The 14825-nt window shown below is 38.3% G+C and overlaps 1 long non-coding RNA gene across 1 annotated transcript in view; it reads right to left on the reverse strand.

Annotated features, from left to right (window-relative positions):
- Nucleotides 1-218: 218 nt before the first annotated feature.
- LOC142870035 (uncharacterized) overlaps nt 219-14825 on the reverse strand; it is a 236903-nt gene continuing 222296 nt past the window's right edge. Inside the window, exon 4 of the long non-coding RNA XR_012918555.1 lies at nt 219-477. This is a non-coding gene — a long non-coding RNA (uncharacterized LOC142870035). The remainder of the gene's footprint in view (nt 478-14825) is intronic.

Consider the following 14825-nt stretch of genomic DNA (forward strand, 5'->3'; position numbering starts at 1 on the left):
TTATTGGTATGTAGACACTGCCTAATGACCAGTTGTCCCGAAATTTGGAACTCTCTATCATTGTGCTGTCTTATGTTGCACCATCAACACTCTTATGTGTGTGATCCAAGTAGCTTAAACAATTAAATTATTGGCAGCAATGAATAAGCCATAAAATTAATTTATTAGTGTGAAATACTGATACAGGAAATAAGAGAACTTGAGGAAAGTCAATCTTATTTTAATGTCAATAGTTTTTAAAAATAATGAAGAATTTTTGTGAAAATGATATACTTCAGTTTTTTTCCCAAATGTGGCAGCATTCCACAGCCATCAACAATACCTTCCCTACAAGGCAGCAAAGTTTACTTTTGGCTCCTGTTACAAATGTCTTTTAGATGCCTCTGACCTCCTCCTTTGCTTGCAGAGTCATTCCTCCAGGAGGTGTATGTTGTCGATGTATGTAAATGCTATTATATGAGTCTTGAGGATAAATGCCTGTAAAACCCAGAGAATTAATATTTTAGAGGCTTTATTGTATACTTGTATGTCATTCATTTAATTTTGAGTAGAAGTCTACTTGCATTCTTTCATAACTAGGAATCATAAAGATATTTACTATTAAGTATCTTGTTTCAACATTGTTCCCAATTGTCTCTGCTCCCATTCATTCACTAAAAAAGTCATTTTTATTATTCTTTTGCATTTCATTTCAGATATATTTTAAGTATATATAAAACATAAATATATATTTTCTTACTTTTCCCACTATTTTTTACTCAAATAATAGAATACCATATACAATGTTTTTATGTTGTCATTTTTTTAAAAAACTTACAATATACTTTTGAGATTTTACATTCAACTACACAAGAAATTCTTTTTAATTACTATAAATTCACTTTATTTATATTAATATTAACAATGTAAAAGGTTTATATGTCCCTAAAAGTAGTTTAAATATTAAATAGAAAGATAATACATAATTAAGTTAAATGTGTTTTATCAGTTATTTTTCCTAATGACAGGCAGATTTGAGTCTATAAGATAACATATATAACTGATAAACAATTATTCTTAAATGCAAGAACAAACATTTTATTTACATAGAAGTAAGCAAAAGAGCTAGCTGTTTTTTCAAGAATGATTACATTTTAGCTAGCATAATATATGTTTAACTAAAATGAAATATATTACTTCTTAATAATTGTTTACTTAGGATTACTATATTAAGGATAAACAGCTATTTTATGTAATAACACAAATAATAAAAGCATATGTATAGGTGTGTATGAAATTTCCAATCTAGCAGAAAAGACAGTACTGTAATGTAAGAAACACCAACCTGCACTTCCATCCAAGCCTTCTTATAAACTATATTATACTGTGCATACAAAAATTACACAATTTACAAATGTCCAGCCTATAAATTTGTTTTCACAAAGTGAACACACTTGTATAACCAGCATCCATTAAAGAAATGACTATTGCCAGCATCCCTAAAGCCATCCTCAGGAAAAGAACAGGCAGACGTATTAGATTTACTGAAAACAGGAAAAACAAATGCCTCTTATGAAATGTTGAAGGAAAGAAAAACTATTATAATCCTGAAAATATTACCTCCATACCTCATTCTCTGACTACGTCCTCCTACCTTCTCAGCTTTCATACTAAATGTTGTATTTGAAACAAAAGGAAATCGCAGGTTGCAAGAGTGGAACATATACAGGAAGAACACATAAATCCAAATTCCCAATCCCAAGAGGGTATAATAAACTCTATATTAATTTGTGCTAATAATTTAAACACCAGAGAGTATATCCTAAATACAGGGCTAGAAATAGTGTCAGGGCTTCTAATGTGCATCACCTCTCGGCATCGTTTGAACACTTTAGCAAAAATGATAACAATGAGGAGAACTAACCCATATTGAGTGTTTTAGTGTTATACAAACTGCTTTAAGCACTTTACATGATCATCTTGTTTAATCCTGATATCAACTCATTGAGGTAAGAATAATTATTATCCCAATTTTAAAGGTGAGGAAAGTAAGATAGAGAGGTACTAGTGTTATAAAACAATTTAATATGTGTTCTCCAGTTTGGAGGCGCCAGGGTTCAAATCCAATCAGTCTGATTTTAGTAGATCAGTGGCTCAGAAAGAGTTTCTCAAGGAAGTCTCAGGAATCTAAGAATCGACTAGACAAGAAGTAGTGAGGCATATGAGAGACCTCAGTCAATCAGGTAGCAGCTTATGAGCAGGCTGTAGGCCCAAGAGTTCAGGCAACTGGAGTCCAAATCAGTACTCAGAGTCCCAAGGCGATTTGGCATGGACAATGTTGGGCTCCTCCTCAGCTACTGCATTGTGATTTCCCTCTAAGGTCACGTTAGGTGTAGACAGTTTCCATTATTGAAGCTATTTCCCTCCAGAAATTAGTATTTTCTCAGTTAAATCTCTAATATTGGCCTCTTGGTAATGATAAGCTTCTTTTAGTTTCATGGTTCTTGCCATTGAAGACTTCTTCCAAGAATACTCACGGATATAACCTTTCCTATCTGAGAGGAGAGTTCCAACTCTTCTTGCATTAGTCAATATTGGTTGTAACAAATGAATCTCTGTTTCAATGGTTTTAGACAGCAGAGGTTTATTTGATGATCATGGAATAAGAAGTGGGTAAAGTAGCCTTTTCCATCTTACTAATAATGCCATCTGGTGTTAGTGAATTTTTGAGGTCACCATGGAAAAATAAGAGAAGAATGGAAGAAACACACCTACTGCAAATTACGCTGGGATATAAGTCCTAACTGCAGAGGAAACTAAGAAATATAAAGGCACACATTTGCCCACCACATACGACCTTACCATCAAAAGGTAGGAAAATTACCTTTGCCATTTCTTATTCTGGAGTATTGATCTTGGTATTCTGCTTGTTCAATTGTGAGTCTCAAGTTTCATTGGCCATTTCTTCTAAGCCCTTATACAAATGGTATTTCTGGTAGACAATGCTGTGGACACAACCCTCTATAAAGAACTACATTTTAATGTAATTTGAATTAATTTAATTTTGTAATGCAGGGGGGAGGAAAGCCTTTCCTATCATTTTCTCCTGATACCAGTGATAAAATTCTGTAGCTGTTGGAGACAAAACAGTCCTAAAAATAAAAACTGATTGAACTCTTCTAACCAACAGCTGAGGTTTTAAATTTCCATGGTTTTCATTGATTACCACTATGCAATGTGTTATCAATTTCTCCCACTGATGTGGTTATATACCTCCCGATCATCGGCTCTTTTTAATTTTTAATATTTTTCTATTTAATTTCTCTTCAAATAAAATTTATAATAGTTTCATATCACTAATATAAGATTTTATTGACAATAAGTCTCTTTGTATCCCTGTATTTATGTTGTTTTTAGAAATTTTATCTTGTCTGATTATTTCCAAAATTCACTATCTGGTGAGAGACATCATCAAGATGGCTGATTTGAGACACTCAGCACTCCTTCCTCCACAAAACAGCAAGTAGATAACAATTCATGAAACAGAGCACATAAGAGAAAATGCTGGGATTTAGCAGAAGAGCAAAAGGGACATTTGTTAATACATAAGGTTAAGATGGCAGCATAAAGAGGGAAACAAAAGGGATCAGCTTGGAGCCAGGAGGAAAACCCCATTGCAGGAAAAGGATAAGTGAGAGACCCCAGCAATCCACATTCCTACCACAGACACCTGCAGCCCTAGGTACAGGAAAGCCCCTCAACCCTCTCAAGCCCTGAGCTGCCAAGATTCCACATAACTTCATTTTTCCATAAAGGGAAATTGTTCAGTCCTACCCATGGGAACCAGGCTGCCACAGAACAGCACCATTTTGAGAGTAGAACCAATACTGGGCTACTGCCTTCCCTGAAGCCCAACAGCTCCTGCATCTATCTACAAATACCCAGAGCCCCACCAACATCCCCTCACAACCCTGAAAAGGGTGCCAGTTTGGTGGCCATGCCACCAGCACCCAATGCCAAGTGTAATGTCCTGTACCCCAGAACATAGGTGGCCCAGCACATCAAGGAGGATGCCCCCAGGAGATAGATAACTAGAACATGCATTTCCCAGAGCATGGGAGCTGACTGCTTGGTGCCACTGCCACCAATAGCAAACCCACCCCCTCTAGCAATGGGGCCACTGTGTGCCTGCATACTCCACCTGGGGTTCTGGGGAACAGCCCTTCCACCTTGCCACCTGCACTGCCAGTGCCCACACAATCTATACAGGGGTCTGGGGAGTGGCTCACCTGTCCCACTGCCAACACTACCAGTGCTCATGGGTCCTACCCAGTAGAGCAAAGATTAACCCCCTCTTGCTACCACCAGTGCCCATGCACACCACTCTAGAACCTTAAGACTGATACACCTGGCCCACCACCACTAAAGCTGGTGTCCACACACCCCACCCAGATGTCCAAAGGCTTGCCTACCCTGGGCTTACCACTGTCAATGCCAAAGCCTACACATGCCACCTAAGGCCTAAGGGGCCTACAGATCAGCCCACTTGGCACCCCCATCACCAGCAAAGTCTCACCAGAACCTCCTCAAACAACTACATCCTATGCCACTGAGAAACATGCAGACACCATGGATATCAATTATAGTCAAATCATACACAGACTATACTATGATGCACACCCAGAAGCAGTGAAAGCACCCTACCCAACCAGTATTATAGCTATATTGACAGGAAAAAGTTTCTACAGAAGCCATTCCATAAAATTGGAAGAATTAACAGTTGCATTTATATGTACATATCAACTTAAGAACACAAGAAACATGAAAAAAAAAATAAGAAAGCATGACACCTTTAAAAGACCACAATAATTCTCTAGTAATAGATCCTTAAAAAAGGAAATTTATGAACTGTCTAAAAAGGAATTCAAAATAATGATCTTCAGGAAATTCAGTAAGATACAAGAAAACAAAAATAATACAAAGAGATCAATAAAATAATTAATGATCTGAATGAGTAATTAAATAAAGAGATACATATCATTAAAAAGAACCAAACAGAAATTCTGAAACTGAAGAATTCAATGAATAAAATAAAAACTATAATCAAGAGCTTCAACAACAGACTAAATTAAACAGAAGAAAGAATTTCTAAACTTGAAGACATGTCTTTTGAAATAACCAATGAGACCAAAAGAAATAATAATCATAATAAAAAAAGAATGAAGAAAGCCAATGTGACAGAAGGGACTCCTTTAAGAAAACAAATACTCAAATTTGGGGAGTTCTTTAAGGAAAAGAGACATAGAAAACCTATTTAATGCAATAATGTCAGGAAACTTCCTAAATTTTACAAGAGATATAGGCATCTAGCAAGATATAGGAATTTCAAAGAATCACAAATAGATTCAACTCAAAAAGATCTTCACCAAGGGATATTTATAGACAAATTGTTAAAAGTAGAAGACAAAAAGAGAATTCTAAAAAGAGCAATAAAAAATATCTAATTATATATAAGAGCATCCCCATCAGACTCAGAAAGAAACTTTGCAGGCCAAGAGATGGGATGATATAGTCAAAGTGCTGAAAATACCATCTGGGGGATGGTCATGATAGAGACTCAGACTTTGGGGGGGAGGGGGAGAAATGGGCATTTATTGAAACCTTAAAATCTGTACCCCCATAATATGCCGAAATAAAAAAATAATAATAATACCTTTCAATCAACAATACTATACTCAGCAAAGCTATCCTTCAGAAATGAAAGAGAAATAAAGTCTTTCCTAGACTTTACTGAGGGAATTCATGTTCACTAGACCAAGCCTACAAGAAATCTTTAAGGCAGTCCTATATCTGGAAGTGGAAGGACAATATCTACCATTTAAAAAAGACATGGAAGTACAAAACTCACTAGAAGATCAGACAAACAAGTGAGAAAGAGAAAGAAATCAAACATCATACTATGCAAAGTCACCAAATTCCAAAGCTAAGCAAGAAAGAGGAAAAAAGAACAAAGGATATATAAAACTATAAGAAAACAATTAACAAAATGACAGGAGTAAATCCTTACTCCTTACTCCAAGGTTGTCAATAACAACCTTGAATGTAAATGGTTTAAATTCCCCAATTAAAAGATATAGACTGGGTAGATGGATTAAAAAGAAAGAAGGAGAATAAGAAGAAAAAGAAGGAAGAAAGGAGAAGGAGAAGGAGAAAGAAGAAAAAGAAGGAAAAGAAGGAGAAAGGAGAAGGGGGAGGAGGAGGTGACACCATTGAGAATGTCAAGGCAAAGATCCAAGACAAGGAAGGCATCCCCCCTGATCAGCAGAGGCTGATCTTTGCTGGAGAGCAGCTGAAAGATGGGCACACCCTGTCCGACTATAACATCCAGAAGGAGTCCACCCTGCACCTGGTGCTCTATCTGAGAGGTGGGATGCAGATCTTTGTGAAGACCCTGACTGGCAAGACCATCACCCTCAAGGTTGAGCCCAGTAACACCATTGAGAATGTCAAGGCAAAGATCGAAGACAAGGAAGGCATCCCCCCTGATCAGCAGAGGCTGATCTTGGCTAGGAAGCAGCTGTAAGATGGATGCACCCTCTCTGACTACAACATCCAGAAAGAGTCCACCCTGCACTTGGTCCTGCACTAGAGGGGAGGTATCTAAGTTTAAGCTTTCAACAAATTTCATTGCACTTTTCTTTCAATAAATTTGTTGCATCCCCCCCAAAAGTGGGGGGAGGACAGAGGGGGGAAGGGAAAGAATAAGATCTAATTATATGGTGCCTATAAGAAACTCACTTCACCTATAAATACACACATAGACTGAAAAGTGTGGGATGGAAAAGGATATTTCATGCAAATGAAAACCAAAAGCATATAGGAGTAGCTATGCTTACATCAGACAAAATAGACTTTCATATATAAAAATCAAACTGAAATGATCAAAAACTTAAATATAAGACCCACAACTCTGAAACTATGAAAAGAAAACATTGGAGAAACACTTCAGGCCATTGGGTTCAGCAAAGATTTTTTTGAGTAAGACTTAAAATTACAGGAAACAAAAGCAAAAATAGACAGATAGGATTACATAAAGCTAAACAGCTTCTGCATGCCAAAGGAAATAATCAACAGAGTGAAGAGACACTTTACAGAATGGGAGAAGATATTTGCAAACTATCCACCTGACAAAGGATTAATAACCAGAATATATAAGGAACTCAAACAACTCAACAGCAAAAAAAATACAACCAATTTAAAAAGTGGGCAAATGAACTGAGTAGACATTTCTCAAAAGAAGACATACAAATAACCAATAGATACATTTAAAAAGTTGGACATTAAAAATCATCATGGAAATACAAATCAAAACCACAATAAGATATCATCTCACCCTAGTTAAAATGACTGTTAGTATTATCAAAAAGATAAAAAATAACATATACCGGCAAGAATATGGGGAAAGGGAAATGCTCGTACACTGTTGATGGCAATGTAAATTAGTATAGCCATTGTGGAAAACAGTATGATGGTTTCTTATAAAACTACCATATGATCCAGCAATCTGACTGTTTGATATAAATCCAGAAGAAAGCAAATCAGTATATTGAAGAGATATTTGCACTCCCATGTTTATTGTAGCAGTACTTGCCTAGCCAAGATGTGGAATCAACTTGTGTGTCCATCTACGGATGAATGGATCAGTAAGATGTGATACACACACACACACACACACACACACACACACACACACACAATGGAATATTATTCAGACATTAAAAAAGAATAATGCAGTAACATGGATGAGCCTGGAGGACATTGTGTTAAATGAAATAAGCCAGGCACAGAACGATAAATATAGCAATTTCTCACTTGTATATAGGAGCTTACAAAGTGGATCTCATATAATTGGAGAGTAGAATGGTGGTTACCAGAGGCTGGGAAGGGTAGTCGGGAGGGACAAATACAGAGAGGGGTTAACAGGTGCAAAAGTACAGTTATATAAAATATGTTTTTGTGTTTGGTACCACAGTAGATAATTATAATTACCAATAATGTATCATGTATTTGAAAATAGCTAGAAGAGAAGATTTGATATATTCTTAACATAGAAAAATAATAAATATTTGAAGTTATGGATATCCCAATCACCCTGATTTAATCATTATACATTGTACACACGTATCAAAATACATGTGTTCCATAAATATGTAAAATTATTGTGTATCAAAAATTCTAAAATTCTAAAAAAAATCAAGAAGGGAAGAAACAAAGGAAGAAAAGGGAAAGTAAAAGAACAACAAATGAATAAATAAGAGAAGAAATGATATAAATGTGTATTTGCATATATTATATTTTTCTGAGAATTTTGAAAAATGAAAAAAGATTAATAATACCAAAAGCAAAAAAAAAAATCATCATTTGACTCTATTTCCAAAGCTGAAAAACATTAAAAACCTTATCGTTAATTGCTCATGTGAAATTTAATGGTAATTTCACCCAGATGAAAATATCACCCTGTCCTCTCTATGGAGAGAGACCAATTCAGTTGAGATTTCAAGAGATGCTTGAGAAGAAACACATAGACTAGAAATTGTGAGGCCCTCAGATGTATGGCTTTTCAGGAATTTTGTCTATCAAATATTTCCCAGGGTGACTTATCAAGCTATTTTAGTCTTGATCTAGAGGAGTCCTGATAAACCAATGTTTGATAACAGTAAGAGCTCCAAGATCCCAGAACCAACCAAATCCTTGGAAATAATTTTTAGGAGAAAACTTAAACTGGATGACAAATTCAAGAATTAAATTGGCCTCTGAATCATGGGTAAATTATAGCCCAACTGAATATGCTAAATATTAGACTAAAAGGCACGTATTAATCCATATTTCTTCAGATGCAATTATGTATCTCAACTCAAACTAATTTAAGACAAAAGAGAAAATAGTAACCCCAAATAACTGAGAAGTTAAGGAATTGACTTAAATTGAGCAAGTCTGGACTAAAGGATTCAAAAAATATCATCAAGACCATGCCTCTGTATACATCTCTCTGCTCTGCTTGGACTCAATAATCAACATACTTTTTCTATATGTAACAAACTTGTACAATTCTGATTGCTCTTGCTATCATGCTTGGGAAGATCAATTGCTCCTTCCCCTAACGTGAGAGTCGATGATTAGGAGGGCTATTATAGAGTAATAGAAGATTCCCAAAGCAGGTGCTTCTGCAAAAACAATTTTTTTTAACCTTGGGTAAAGGATATAAGCCTGAGTTCTCTCTTCTCTTCATGGATTATCTAAAGTGAGCTCAAGCCTGGAGACAATAATGAGGCAAGATGATTGCTGATCATGGACAGTCACCTCAAAACAAAGTGCTTTCTTTACCAAAATTATTTATGTTTAATTTGTCCTAAGCTTACCATGGTTGTTTTATCATGAATATGTTTGCTTATATTTTCTTGTTTCATATCATTTTAATTTACCACCTTTATCCTTGTAAATCTATTTTCTCCCTCTAACTATACATATGTTGCTAAATTGACATCCTTATTATGTCCATACTATTTTTTTTAAGTATCATTAGAATAATGTGGTTGTGTGTGAGGTTGGTCTGGTGCTGTAAATCAGGGATATAAGGTGGCTGTGTGATACCAGACAAGTTCAAATACTATCTTCCCTGATTGGCCCAGCAGAGATTCTTCTAGTAACTAATAATGCCCAGAAGAATGCTTGGCAAATTTTTGATGTTTAATAAATATATGTTGAGTCAATGACTGTCTGTCTTGATTCTTCCTTATATTAATTCTTTAAGTACAAAATTATCCTACATATTCACTGAAAGTAGACTGTTTCCCCAATTCACAAGTAAAGAGCTGATGGCAAGATAGGGACAGTAATCTATAATATCTGAGGACAATAAGTGATTGAGTCAGGCCTGGAATTTGTGTAAATATCATATAATTTGGTTGGAGAGACATTTATTGGTGCTTACTGTATGGAAATCATTTTATAAGGTGCTAGGAAGATAGGAAGATAAGTGAAACACTAGTCCTCTACATTCTAAATATGCCATTTAATAGCAAAAATATAGAAACAAACTTAATCATAGCATGAAATGAGTACTACTTGGAGATAAAGTAACAAGCAAGCTCAGAGGAAGATGTGATTCATTATTACAAACAGATCTGATAGCACTTTAAAAATGAGGTGCCTTTTTTTAACATTCCCTTAATAGATAGTGAGGCTTTGGGAGGTCAAAAGGAGAGAATGCTATGCTAATGTAATAATACAAGTAAAAATTCAAACCAGTGAAAGTTTAAGAAAATTGGATATGGGAGGAAATAAGTGGATAACAAAGTTGGCATTGCAAATGTATTAGATTCTATGGATAGAATAAGAAAACAGGGGGCGGAGCAAGATGGCGGACGAATAACACCGCCAGACAGAGGGTCTCTGCAGAAAAGACCGATTCTAGCAGAAACTAGAGGAAAGAAGCAAGAAGACGAGCATACAGCGGACAAGGGCCGGAAGGAGGGGTACCTGAGACCCCGGGAAACTCCACGGGAGGAGGCTGTGGAGGAGAACTGGAGGCTGAGACCACCGGAGCAGCCCGGAGACCAGCGGCAAGGGTAGGTGGATCTGCTGTTTCCCCTCCCCTGCATTCGGGACTGCTGGTGGGCTCCCCAGCGGGTGGAGAGACCTGCGGACACCAGCCCAGAGACTGCCGCCGCCTGCCAACGGTGAGCCTGTAGCAGACGTGGCACCAGGTTCCCAACTTCCTCCGGGCACCTCCGTGTGCACAGACCCGAGCCGCGCGGCAGGCGCCATATTGCCTCCTCCCCCCCTCCGCCGACCCTACCCGCGGCTGCCCAGAGAGACAATACAGCCACCAGCCGGAGGCACCTCCAGGGAACGGGACCTTCCCGTTTGGGACCCCGCCCGCCCTCCCAGGTGCTGCTGGCACCATGTTCCCAGGAAAATGGTGCCGACTCAGAGGCTGAGAGACATAGACCCAGCTTGGGCTCCCTGTGGGTGAATTAGGACCGGAAATCCTCTCCCTGGTGGGAATACAGTTTGAACTCTGGGACCCAGAGGTCGGACCTGCAGACCAGATCCCCTGCACCGAGGGCTAGCATTGCCCGGGGCACAGAAGGGTTATACGTGAACAGCCTACTGAGGACTGTGTGCCTCCAGGGGCGGATCGGAGCCCTAGAGGGCAACCCTCCTCCCAGGAGGAGGCCGTGCGCCCAACCCAGGTGGCGTTCCTGTGCAGGGAACCTCCCCGCCAGCATCACAGTCCGGGGAGGCCTGCTGGCTGGTGGTCTGGCCTGCTGGCAGAGGCCCAGGAGTAGCTGCGGAGTTGGGGAGGGTGGAAAGAAGCGAGGACTGCTGCAGACTGCGGGTCTCAGACAGCCCCACCCCCACACCCAGACTTTCGGGCTGAGCGGGACCATTCCAGCCCCGCCCTGACAGCAGAGAACAGAACTTTGACCCCTGCTAACAGCCTGAGGGCAGGCTTACCCAACCCAGCTCCGCCCAGAACGAGAGCTGATAACAGGACTCAAAATCAACACCATAGCCTGTTCCTCCAAGCAAACGCCACCTACTGACAGGGACGGCATCTTGCACAGCCTTTCCACAGCACCCACTGACTCAATATACAGGGAGTGGTCCAATTTCACCCACAGGCACCACCTAACAACTCAGAAACTAAACAAGGTGTGTGAATACCCAAACAATAACCTAAGGAAAGAAACAACAACTGATCGACATGGGAAGAAATCAGCGAAAGAACTCAGGAAATATGAAGAATCAAACGGAAAACACACCCCCAAAGAGGAGCACCAGCCCCCTAGAAACGGACACCGACCAAAATCAGGCAACCAATATGACAGAAGAGGAATTTCGTATGTGGAACATAAGAACACTCACCCAGCTGCAACAACAACTCAACAACCAACACCAAGAAACCACAAAAAGTCTCCAGGATATGAGAAAAGAAATAGACACATTGAAGAAAAGTGTAACTGAACTCCTGGAAATGAAGAATCAATTCAAGGAACTACAAAATACAGTGGAAAGTCTCAAGAACAGGGTAGATGAAGCAGAAGAAAGAATCTCAGAGCTTGAAGATAACACCCTCCAATTAAATAAATCAGTCACAGAAATAGAGCAGAGAAACAAGAGAAAAGAGCAAAGCCTACAAGAGCTGTGGGATTATGTGAAGAAACCTAATGTGAGGGTCATAGGGTTACAGGAAGGGGAAGAAGACAACACTCAAGGGTTGGACAAGCTGTTTGAAGATATAATAGAGGAAAATTTCCCAGGCCTTGCTCAAAATCTTGATATACAAGTTCAAGAAGCTCAGAGGACCCCTGGGAGATTCAATGCAAACAGGAAGACGTCACGACATGCAGTCATCAGACTAACCAAAGTATCAACTAAAGAGGCCCTTCTAAGAGCTGTAAGACAAAAGAAGCAAGTAACATACAAGGGAAAGCCAATTCGAATAACATCAGACTTCTCTAATGAGACTTTACAAGCAAGGAGAGACTGGGGCCCCATTCTCACTCTTTTGAAACAAAACAATGCCCAGCCTAGAATATTATTCCCTGCAAAACTAAGCTTCGTATATGAAGGAGAAATAAAAACATTCTCAGACAAGCAAAGGCTCAGAGAATTCACCAAGACAAGACCAGCCCTACAAGAAGTACTTAAAACAGTGTTATGCACGGAACATCATAATAATAACCCACGGATATAAAAACAACCAAAACCCAAAGATATTAAAGGCCAGATATTACAATGGCTCAAGACAGAAATCATAGCAACAACATCCAACCCAACAGAATGATCAGTAATCTACCTTACCTATCAGTTCTCTCAATAAATGTGAATGGCTTAAACTCTCCACTCAAGAGACAGAGGCTGGCTGAATGGATAAGAAAATACAGGCCAAGTATATGCTGTCTTCAGGAAACACATCTAACCTGCAAGGATGCATATAGACTAAAAGTCAAAGGGTGGAGATCAATATTCCAAGCAAATAGAAGCCAAAAGAAGGCTGGTGTGGCAGTTCTAATTTCAGACGATTTAGTTTTTAAAGCAACAAAAGTAGTAAAAGACAAACAGGGTCATTATATAATGGTGAAGGGCACAGTCCAACAAGAAGAGATAACAATTTTAAATATATATGCACCCAACTTAGGTGCACCCAGATTCATAAAGCAAACCTTACTGGAGCTAAGCAAATGGATTAATAGCAACTCCATAATTGCTGGAGATTTCAACACCCCACTGACGGCACGAGACAGATCCTCCAAACAGAAAATTAATAAAGAAATAATGGACTTAAACAAAACTCTAGAACAATTGGGTCTGACAGACATCTACAGAACATTCTACCCAAAATCCACTGAATATACGTTCTTCTCATCAGCTCACGGGACATTCTCTAAGATTGACCATATCCTAGGACACAAAGAAAATCTCAAGAAATTTAAAAAAATAGAAATCATACCATGTACATTCTCAGATCACAGTGGAATAAAACTAGAAATCAACCCTAACAGAAACTCACATTTCTACACAAAAACATGGAAATTAAACAACCTCCTACTAAATGATTACTTCGTAAATGAAGAAATCAAGACAGAAATAAAAAACTTCTATGAAGAAAGCGACAATGGAGAGACAAGTTATCAACTCCTCTGGGACACAGCTAAAGCAGTTCTGAGAGGAAAGTTTATCTCCATAAATGCCTATAACCAAAAGACAAGAAGATCACAAATAGACAATCTAATGAAACGACTCAAAGAGCTGGAAAAAGAAGAACAGACCAACCCCAAACCCAGCAGAAGAAGTGAAATCAACAAGATCAAATCAGAACTAAACGAAATTGAAAACAGGAAAGCTATTCAGGAGATTAATAAAACAAAAAGTTGGTTCTTTGAAAAAATAAACCAAATTGACACACCATTGGCTAAGCTAACGAAAAGCAGAAAAGAGAAATCCCTAATAAGCTCCATCAGGAATAAAAAAGGAGATATCACAACTGATCCCAAAGAGATACAAGATACAATTTATGAATACTACAAAAATCTTTATGCACACAAACTGGAAAATGTGGAAGAAATGGACAAATTTCTAGAAACACACAGCCTCCCTAGGCTCAACCAGGAAGAAATAGATTCCCTGAACAGACCAATCTCAACAGCTGAAATAGAAACAGCAATTAATAATCTCCCTAAAAAGAAAAGTCCCGGTCCAGATGGCTTCACACCTGAATTTTACCATACTTACAAAGAAGAACTAGTACCTATCTTGCAGAAACTATTCCACAACATCGAGAAGAACGGAAACCTCCCCGACACCTTTTATGAAGCGAATATTACTCTGATACCAAAACCAGGAAAGGATGCAACAAAAAAAGAAAACTACAGACCAATATCCCTAATGAATATAGATGCAAAAATTTTCAACAAAATCTTAGCTAACCGAATCCAGACACTTATCAAAAAAATAATCCACCATGACGAAGTGGGCTTCATCCCAGGGATGCAGGGATGGTTAAACATACGTAAATCTATAAATGCAATTCACCACATAAACAGAAGCAAAAACAAAGACCACATGATTCTTTCAATAGATGCAGAAAAAGCTTTTGACAAAATTCAACACCCTTTCATGATACGAACACTTAAGAAAATAGGCATAGAAGGGACATACCTAATAATGATACAAGCCATATATGACAGACCCATAGCCAACATCATACTGAATGGGGAAAGATTGAAATCATTCCCACTTAGAACTGGAACCAGACAAGGCTGCCCACTATCTCCACT

This window comes from Microcebus murinus, chromosome 1 (assembly GCF_040939455.1).
Source record: "Microcebus murinus isolate Inina chromosome 1, M.murinus_Inina_mat1.0, whole genome shotgun sequence".
NCBI classification, from domain to species: domain Eukaryota; kingdom Metazoa; phylum Chordata; class Mammalia; order Primates; family Cheirogaleidae; genus Microcebus; species Microcebus murinus.